This window comes from Schistocerca piceifrons, chromosome 1 (genome assembly GCF_021461385.2).
Source record: "Schistocerca piceifrons isolate TAMUIC-IGC-003096 chromosome 1, iqSchPice1.1, whole genome shotgun sequence".
In the NCBI taxonomy this organism is placed as follows: domain Eukaryota; kingdom Metazoa; phylum Arthropoda; class Insecta; order Orthoptera; family Acrididae; genus Schistocerca; species Schistocerca piceifrons.
In genome coordinates, this window is record NC_060138.1 from 70,496,037 (window position 1) to 70,506,968 (window position 10,932).

Here is a 10,932-nt window from a genome sequence, read left to right on the forward strand (position 1 = left end):
AAAGGAGTCTTGGCAATAGATAACTTATAACAAAAAATAGTTTTTCATTTGATATAATTACATATTAACAATTTTTGGATTTTTTCTCCTTGCTTGAACTGTAAAAACTTGCTTCTTGCCCAATTTCGTGATTCTAGTTCAATGGGAAATACCCGACAGGTTTTGATGAGAGAATTTGCAAGTATTAATCTTTAGATTGCATTGACTTCGACTCTTAAATTTTTTGCGCCACCAAGGAGCCATAGACCTTAGTATGCGACATGAATTTCAGCTTATACATCATCTGCCCATTCCTGATGAAAAGATTTTATAACAGTTGGATGGATGGACAGACAATGAATTGATCCTATAAGAGTTCCATTTTTACCTACTGACGTACAGAACCCTAAAAAGAAACAGCTTGGTTTTTTGTCTTTTTTATACTGCTCTTGTAATATTTTGTCACATAATGTTACATATCAACAGTTGATATTGCCTGGGATTGAGCAACACTGGTTCATGTTAAAAGAGTGTCCACCATTCGACTTGACTGGATGGAAATTCCTGAGAGATGCCATGATGGTCGGGGGATAACTGTGAGAAACATTGACTAAGAAGACACAATTGGCTTTTATGTTGGTTCTAAAGATTGTTACAGGAAATGGCAGCACTAACTGAGGTGTCTGTACAATAATGGACAAGTCCTTACAAAAGAGAAACTGACTTCTTGTCACCATTCTGTGAGCACAAAACTTGATTACAGTACCTGCAGGTATCGTATATACGAGTTTCAGTAGGCAGGCTTGGCCACTCTTGTGGAGACACCTCAGTTAATGGACCCGTTTCCTGCAAATGAAACCATCAAACAAACCCAGAAGTTGGATGTAACTTTGAGTAAATTATTCTTCCTGTTTTCATGTAGTCCACAATAGATACCTCATGAATTTCCATCCATCTCTCACTTTGGTTACCCATCTGAATTCCATAACACAAAACTGTGTTCTTCAGTTGTAGACAACACTCAAATAAGGCTTGAGATTCACTATAAATATAAATCTTGTGGCAGTTGTGGGGTATAATATATAAGTTGGTTACAACTATCACACATGCAAGAAGTTGTGGCAACTTGCAATTTTCTGGCAGAAAGGAGGCTAGAATAGCAGTACCAGTAATGTAGTTTCAGAGGTACACCAGTCTAGGAGGCAGCCAAGTTTCCTGACTGAGATGAGCAGTATACTGATAACAATCAGCAGCAGGAGGTATGCAGATGTCCAAGGGTTCGAGGCCGGGTCACAAACTCTACAGCAGCTATGGCAAGTGATGGGGTTGGTGCAGTCTGAAGGGACAGCGGCGTACATGTAGCGGCAGCAAAAATAGAAAATATTGTAACTCAGCAGAGTAAAATTGGTTCATATGGTTCTTGGCATGGAAATGAGTTCATTGTGAAGTAGGATTAGCATGAAGGAATTGTGTTTATTATAACTCTCAAGTGTTGGTAATAAAAAAGACCTTGGAGAATTTGTCAAAAAAATGATTTTGCTTTTGATTTAATCAAGCCAGAGAAGCACAAAATTTTGTTCAAATTATCAAGGCAAAAAACTGGAGAAGTGAGGGTGCAGCTCTAAGTGAGCAGCTGGGCAAATAGAAAGATGTCTAAAAATTGCTTGAGGATAATAGTTCCAGCAGAAGAACCATTCATTATTATGCACTTTGAATGTTCCCAGTCAAGCAAGAGGAACTAACAGCAATGTGGGGGAATAAAATACACTCCTGGAAATTGAAATAAGAACACCGTGAATTCATTGTCCCAGGAAGGGGAAACTTTATTGCACATTCCTGGGGTCAGATACATCACATGATCACACTGACAGAACCACAGGCACATAGACACAGGCAACAGAGCATGCACAATGTCGGCACTAGTACAGTGTATATCCACCTTTCGCAGCAATGCAGGCTGCTATTCTCCCATGGAGACGATCGTAGAGATGCTGGATGTAGTCCTGTGGAACGGCTTGCCATGCCATTTCCACCTGGCGCCTCAGTTGGACCAGCGTTCGTGCTGGACGTGCAGACCGCGTGAGACGACGCTTCATCCAGTCCCAAACATGCTCAATGGGGGACAGATCCGGAGATCTTGCTGGCCAGGGTAGTTGACTTACACCTTCTAGAGCATGTTGGGTGGCACGGGATACATGCGGACGTGCATTGTCCTGTTGGAACAGCAAGTTCCCTTGCCGGTCTAGGAATGGTAGAACGATGGGTTCGATGACGGTTTGGATGTACCGTGCACTATTCAGTGTCCCCTCGACGATCACCAGTGGTGTACGGCCAGTGTAGGAGATCGCTCCCCACACCATGATGCCGGGTGTTGGACCTGTGTGCCTCGGTCGTATGCAGTCCTGATTGTGGCGCTCACGCTCATCTGCACGGCGCCAAACACGCATACGACCATCATTGGCACCAAGGCAGAAGCGACTCTCATCGCTGAAGACGACACGTCTCCATTCGTCCCTCCATTCACGCCTGTCGCGACACCACTGGAGGCGGGCTGCACGATGTTGGGGCGTGAGCGGAAGACGGCCTAACGGTGTGCGGGACCGTAGCCCAGCTTCATGGAGACGGTTGCGAATGGTCCTCACCGATACCCCAGGAGCAACAGTGTCCCTAATTTGCTGGGAAGTGGCGGTGCGGTCCCCTACGGCACTGCGTAGGATCCTACGGTCTTGGCGTGCATCCGTGTGTCGCTGCGGTCCGGTCCCAGGTCGATGGGCACGTGCACCTTCCGCCGACCACTGGCGACAACATCGATGTACTGTGGAGACCTCACGCCCCACGTGTTGAGCAATTCGGCGGTACGTCCACCCGGCCTCCTGCATGCCCACTATACGCCCTCGCTCAAAGTCCGTCAACTGCACATACGGTTCACGTCCACGCTGTCGCGGCATGCTACCAGTGTTAAAGACTGCGATGGAGCTCCGTATGCCACGGCAAACTGGCTGACACTGACGGCGGCGGTGCACAAATGCTGCGCAGCTAGCGCCATTCGACGGCCAACACCGCGGTTCCTGGTGTGTCCGCTGTGCCGTGCGTGTGATCATTGCTTGTACAGCCCTCTCGCAGTGTCCGGAGCAAGTATGGTGGGTCTGACACACCGGGGTCAATGTGTTCTTTTTTCCATTTCCAGGAGTGTAGATGAGGTACAAATGGTTCTTAAAAAACAAATTAGTGAATGGAGTGACATGTCGGTCAAATCTAAAGGTAATGACAAAATTAGTTGACTTCCTTGTTTTACCTGGGGGCCAAATGACAGGATTCGAACTATTGTAAGAAGTGGAGGAGAGCAGATCATGTTGTCAGTAGCAGTAGCATTATGAGGGTGGTTTGAAAAGTTCTCAGAATCACCACGAGTGGTCAGGACTAGCACAATGAGTTGTTCACGTGATATACATTGGACTGTTGCCTGTAAACACGTGCCATGTCAGGGCTCTTGGAAGAGAGCTGTGGTGGTGACGTGGCTCTGTTGCCGTTCCCGCGTAGTGATTTGCAAAGATGGAAAAAATCGAGATTTGAGCAGTGATTAAGTACTTCGTAAAGAAAGGTATGAAAGCAAAGGACATTCATGCTGATATCCTGAATATACTGGGGGACTCTGCTCCTTCATAATCAACTGTTGCCAAGTGGACAAATGAATTTAAATTTGGTCAGGAGGGCATTGATGATGATCCATGCAGTGGTTGGCCAAGATGTTCAAATGGCTGTAAGCGCTATAGGTCTTCACATCTGAGGTCATCAGTCCCCTAGACTTAGAACTACTTAAACCTAACTAACCTAAGGACATCACACACATCCACACCTGAGGCAGGATTCAAACCTGTGACTGTAGCAGCAGTGGTTCCGGACTGAAGCACCCAGAACCGCTCGGCCCCGGCAGCCAAGATGTGTCATTACTCCAGAAATCATTGCAAAAGTGCACACATTGATCATGGAGGATTGCCGATTGAAAGTGACTGAAATTGCTCATGCTTGCCAGATGTCATCTGAAATGGTATACCACTGAAGAATTAGAAATGAAAAATTATCTGCAAGATGGGTGCCTCGACTCTTGATGCTGGATCAAAAACGCATGAGAATGGACATATCGGAACAATGTTTGGCCTGTTTTAGGAGAAATGAACAAGATTTTTTGCACCAGTTTGTGACCACAGATGAAACTTGGGTGCACTGCTATAACCTAGAGACAAAGCAACAGTCAAAGCAATGGAAACATGCTCACTTTCTGCCACCAAAGAAAGCAAAGACAATTATTTCGGAGGGACAGGTCATGGCATCAGTGTTCTGGGATGCGAAGGGGATTCTGTTTGTAGATTATCTCCCCACTGGGCAAACAGTTACTGGAGAATACTATGCTAACCTCCTGGACAAATTTCAACAAAAGATACGCGAAAGAAGGCCAGGTTTAGCAAGGAAGAAAGTCATCTTCCATCAAGACAATACTTGCCTGCACACATGTGCCGTCATCGCAAAATTACTTGAACTAGGGTATGAATTGTTGCCACACCCACCCTATTCACCTGATATAGCTCCATCAGACTTCCATCTCTTCCCAAAACTGAAAATTTTTCTTGGTGGATGAAGATTCACTTCAAACGAAGAACTGATAGCCAGAGCTGACAACTATTTTGCGGGCCTCGAGGAAACTCATTTTCAAGATGGGATCAAGGAATTGGAACATTGTTGGACCGAGTGCATTAATCTACAAGGAGACTACATTGAAAAATAAAAAAAAGTTCCAGTGAAGTAAGTACTTTTTCTCTATTCCGTTCTGAGAACTTTTCAAACCACTCTCATATCACTATAGGAAGAAAGTGCCTTAGTCTCGATGAGACATTGAGAATGTGTGTGAAAAACCCCCAGACTCACTAGAAAATTAAGCTGTTTCACAAGTGGCATGCATGGCTATACAGAAATTAACTGTAAGTGCAATGAAATTGAGCCTCCATAACGACAACAAAGGAGTCATCAAATTCTGTTATTGGTGTGTTGGCTTAATGCTGTATGGATCTATGGAGATGACCAAATGCCAATAAAAAATGGTGTGATGAAAAGGAGCATATAGAGTGTAAAAAGAATGACAGTGAGAGTGGCTGATATAGGCCCCAATATTTTTAGGCTGAAATGGAAAACCAACTGGTTACAGTAGTGAGATGTTTCCAATGTAACTACCATAAGCACACTGGAGTATGTACAAAGGAAAAGCCACTCACTTGCTTTAAATGGAGTAGGATTTACCATTATGGAACAGTTGTAATAAGAATGCACAACAACACAAAGGGAAAGTAAATCACTTGGAAACTAAGGAGTCTCAAACCCTCAGTCAGGCATTGCCACATCAGATAGGTCTGTAGTTAGGGTGATAGACAGTGCACTAAAAAAAATATGTATGGTACAGAATCAAGAACACATTTAAAGTTTGTAGTACATACTAGTCTACAGTAGTGCTGTCCAAAAAAAGAAGTATCTTTGTAAATAGTAAAAATTAAGAAGAATGACGCGTAAACAATGTGCGCTAAATGTGTTACCAAGTACACTGGGTGCAGTGGTTTCACCACAGTGCAATTGTCTGTTCTTTTTGGTATTATAAAAATTCCATCGTCAGACCTATACTGCGACAATGCAGGACAAGTATAAACAAACAATACCACATGGAGATGGCAGAAAGATATATGGTAGTGCGGCATTTTAGCACTGTAGATATATGTTGCAATAGTTAAAACTATGTTTTATATTGCTGTCCATCATATCAACAAATAACATGTCACGAAGGAAATATTAAAAAAAAAAATGAAATTAGTGCTACAGCTCACAAAGCATGAGACTCGAAGAAAGTGAGGTATATTTAATTTCAAGGGACAGCTGAGTAATATATTGAACACTGGAAGAATGGCAACAAAGGGTCAGAACAGCAGAGGGGGAAATAATTTAAAAAAGAGAGAGAGAGAGAGATTTTTGGGAGGGTAAGAAGCTAGAAACCACCAAGGAAACAACCAGGTTTAAACACCCTTTTTAAGTGGGCAAACTGAAGAAGAAGAAGACAGACAAAGCTATACAGCATATGAAGAACATATTGTGTCAGTGTGACAGAAGGAACAAGTGCTTAGGTGTTCACAAGGGGAGGGGGGTGAGAGGAACACAGAGTATTTATTTGTTACAGAATTCTTTCTCCCTTCTAGAAGAGTTTTCCTGTGATTCTGCAAAAACTCTCACATAGCCCATTATAATATTATGTGGCTGATGATACTGAGACAATACTATAGCAGTTAGTGTCTCCTCTTTAGAAAGTGTAACACCAGACATTTGATTATGGGGTGCAGGCTTCATTTGTTTGTGGGTTGTTCTCCCTTCCATAATAATGAGCCAGTTCCTGTACCACAGATCAAATGGAGATGGAAAAAAATCTGTTCTTGTGTGCCTTGCCAACATCCTTTATTGCTTTCTTTGAAGTACTGTTGTGAAGTTAGCTATAAGGTGTATTGCAACTGTATCAGACTCAAATTCCCCATCATAGTCTTCCTAACATAATGAATAATACCTAAATGCAGTGCTTTCTGGACTATTGTTTGGTTTCACAGAACACCATTGCCTCTGCACTATGCCTTAGCAATTGCTTTCACAACAACTTTGTCGTTTTCATCATGAGAAGACAACCAAGCGTGCATTACACCATTTCATAATGCTGGAAAGAAGTGTAACCTACATAAGGAAGCTTGTTGATTTACTTAAAACTTCCGGGCTGATAGGCCGTGGTCGAAGTATAAAACTGTCTCCTGACGTTTCGTCTCCGACTGCAGGAGACATCTTCGGAGGTAAAGCGGTGCTTTACCTCCGAGGATGTCTCCCACAGTCGGAGACGAAACGTCAGGAGACAGTTTTATACTTCGACCACGGCCTATCAGCCCGGAAGTTTTAAGTGAGGACAGTACTGGCCGTAAAAGCTTACATTGTATGATCTTGTTGATTTAGTTTAGTGTATTTTATTCATTTAACAACAAGGCAACACTTACACCATTTTCAGACATTCAGACTTGAAATGAGGCTAATCCCATGGACTCCAATATGCTAAAGCTGGAAACAACGATCATTCAGATTTTTTAGGGCTGGCACAGCCTGGATAGGGTCAGCGATTGAAGTTTTAAATAGTGAACAGTTTGTCACAAGTCATCAGCTAAACACATTTCTAAGTAATGCAGATTTTGAGGATAAGGATGTATAACTCAATCTTGGGAAGGTGACACAGCTTTCAGCTTTACATGCGTTTGAAAGTTCTCCAGAGGCCCTTTTTCTTTTGCAAATAATCCACTGCTGACACACATCTTCTGATATTTTCAATTTAGTTTCGAGTGATGAAGGCTGTATACACTCAAAGACAAAAAAATAATAATGGCAATGAACAAATTATCCAAATGGGACAGAAATCAGTAGATATGATATAAATGTACAGGCAAAAAAAGATTACAATTTCAGAAAAACTGGATGATTTATTCAAAAGAAAGAGCTTCACAAATTGAGCAAGTCAATAGCACATTGGCCCACCTCTGGCCCTTATGCAAACAGTTATTCAGCTTGGCATTGATTGATAAATTGTTGGACATCCTCCTGAGGGACAGGGTGCCATATTCTGTCCAATCGGCGCAAGCTGAGCCCCAGTGACCTGTGAAGGCATGTATTGAGACACTCCAGACAGTGGTGGGATATCACCGACTATCACCCGCCATGTGATGGTTACTAGTGCTTGTCTTATCCAAACTATTCACAAGAAATTTAGTATGCTACGACATATGTTCTCGATAATTTACAGCTTGGCAAAGCTAACTTTTTCTTAAGCTAAAACAGGTCAAAAATATTATAATATTGCAAACTTCTTATCTGAGGCAGTACTGTGGTATGATTTTTTGGACAATAAGAGCACAAACACCTATAAATCTATCAAATAGTGATATTACCAATATTATGGAAAGGAAAGTTGCTACTCACCATATAGCAGAGATTCTGAGTTGCAGATAGGCACAACAAAAAGACTGTCATAAATACAGCTTTCAGCCATCAAGGCCTTTGTCAACAATAGACATAGACACACACACAACTGCAGTCTCAGGCAACTGAAACTACACTGTGAGCAGCAGCACCAGTGCCTGATGGGAGTGGCGACTGGGTGGGGTTAAAGAGGAGGCTGGGGCAGAGAGGGAGGGATAGTATGGTAGAGGTGGCATACAGTGAAGTGCTGCAGGTTAGATGGAGGGCAGGGGAGATTTGGTGAGGAGGGGGTGGGGAGAGGGGTGGGAATTGTTGAAAAGGAGAGAAGTAAAAAGACTGAGTGTGATGGTGGAATGACGGCTGTGTAGTGCTGGAAAGGAAATAGGGAAGGGGCTGGATGTCTGAGGACAGTGACTAATGAAGGTTGAGGCCAGGAGGGTTACAGGAACGTAGGATGTATTGCAGGGAAAGTTCCCACCTGTGCAGTTCAGAAAAGCTGGTGTTGGTGGGAAGGATCCATATGGCACAGGCTGTGAAGCAGTCATTGAAATGTAGGATGTCATGTTGGGTGGTGTGTTCAGCAACAGGGTGGTCCATTTGTTTCTTGGCCACAGTTTGTCAGTGTCTAAAGTTTTCCTGACGACCGGAGACTGTGTGGTACTGGGGTGCAAGACTCACACATATCCCACGGGTGATTTACGAATTGTGTGCAGCCAATTTTCTTATCTGGACAGATGGCTGCGTCGATCTTCACAACGCTTCTTCTTCAAAGATTTCATGCTGGTGAGGGAAATAATACTGAACTACTTCTCTACTTTTGAAATAATTTATTACTCTCAGAATACTTTCATATCAACTTCATTATATTTTCTTCTTCACAATAAAACAGCTACACAAGTTTCACATGTGCTTTCAAGTCTCACAAATCAACCCCGTCTGGAAAACCTTAGTATTTAACATACATCATTATAGTCTCTTTTGGTTTTAATAATCCTTGGCAAAACAGTTCTTGCTCCTAGCAAGTCAAACAACAGAGTATAAGAGTCTCTAAATAAAACATATTTCGTTTGCTCCCAACAGTCGCTACTATTTTACTGCCGAAGAGTAGCCCTTGATTACTCCTTGTACTGGACACACAGCTTCCAAGGCTTGCGTGGCCACCACTTGTCAGCGCCGATAGACCACCACAACTTTAATCTTCTCGTAACACAAGCCTGTCCTGCTCACACATAAACCGTGGCACAGTAGACTCATTTCCACTCCCACACACTCATCCTTAAAATATCATGTGTTCGAAATGGTGAAATATGAGTGTCTCTAGAATTTAGCCCGAAATTCTCGAGGCATTACATATTCCTCCCCTTCGCTTGAACACGCGATATTTTATACATGTGAAACAAATACTAACAAAGAGATAGAGGGGCTGGCCAGTACATCTTTATATGAGATTTTCCATTAATCATTTAGATATTTTATACATGTTTGTTATGTACATTAAGATCATATTCACACAATGCTAATTTACATTTCAATCAGTTTATATAACATTTTTTTAGCAATTGTGTACCTAATACATAGCTCTTCTTTTTCTTTTTGTTTCAATACTAATTATCTGAGCATTGCACTTAATATTGAAGTTAGGACATTATATATGAATTGTGCAGACAATATTCTTAACCTCCAATCACAGACTCCAGGTGTCATAGACACTTAATTATGTTGTTCTTTACTCTTCTCCTCCATACTGTTTTTTCTTTAGTACATATTAATTTCATTAACTACTATTTCCCGTAGTCTGGAGGAACTCTGGGCAAATGAAAAGGTTCTTTCCGACACTTATAAATATAAAACCTTACAATGCTATTGGAATAGAGAATTCAAACTTGCAAGGAAATCTATACAAAATGTGTGACTTTTGTCACGATACTGCCTTTTTCATTTTAAGCACAGTACCTATATCTTATATAAGGGTTGATACTATGAATGCTCTTCCTCCTTCCATTTTGGTAGGTACGCCCCTTTCTTATTCCTATATTCTATGGTACAGGTCAATCCTCTTCTTGGTTTCTTGGTGCCCCTGCCCGCACAGTATAGGTCAGTCCCTCTTCTGTCTGCCTGTCTGTCCTTTTTTTCATTCAATAAAAGCTGGGTGTGCCCCCCTTATCCTTTGTGAGTAGGCCCAAGGTTCATTGCCCTAGTACACATTGTTATGTATACTGTTGCTAAATATTACCTAGCAAAATTAAATTCTACTTCACACTTCACCCTTACCTCTGGGTACCTTATTTGATTCTCTAGAGTCCTCCACTACTTTTCAACTTCTACACTTTCAGCAGACCTCATATTTATATATAATTCAATGTATCATACCCTTCTTTATTCTATACTTGTCCCACTATCCTAAAAATCATCAGAACAAATATTTGACTGATATTCCTAAATAATTATCACCATTAGTTCCTCCCTGGATTATGCTCATTAGTTCTTCCTTAGTTTCTACTCTCCTTCATTTCTCACACTTACTTGTGTGATATAGAACTGTCTTTGTTCTTATACCTATGTGTAAATATATAAGCAGTGATGAAAGAAAAAATCAACCATACAATATGTGCATCTACCCAGATGTACATATGTCTTTATTCCCCTTCAACCATTGGCGGTTCTGACATTGCTTTAGGTTTCTAGCCCATAATTTTCATGTTTGTGTCTAAGCGTAATTTTGTGTGTATGTCTATGTGTGTTCTTGCAGCCTGATTCTTTGACCTGCTTATTTGAAATAAGTTGAAAGTTATAGAAAACCACAGAGAATGAGAAGGACCTCAGTGATAGAAGTATATGCATATGGAAAGAGGGAAAGATAGACTGGTACTCAGATGAGAAGAAAGAAAGGAAAAAACAGAGATGGTTGCTAAGATCGAA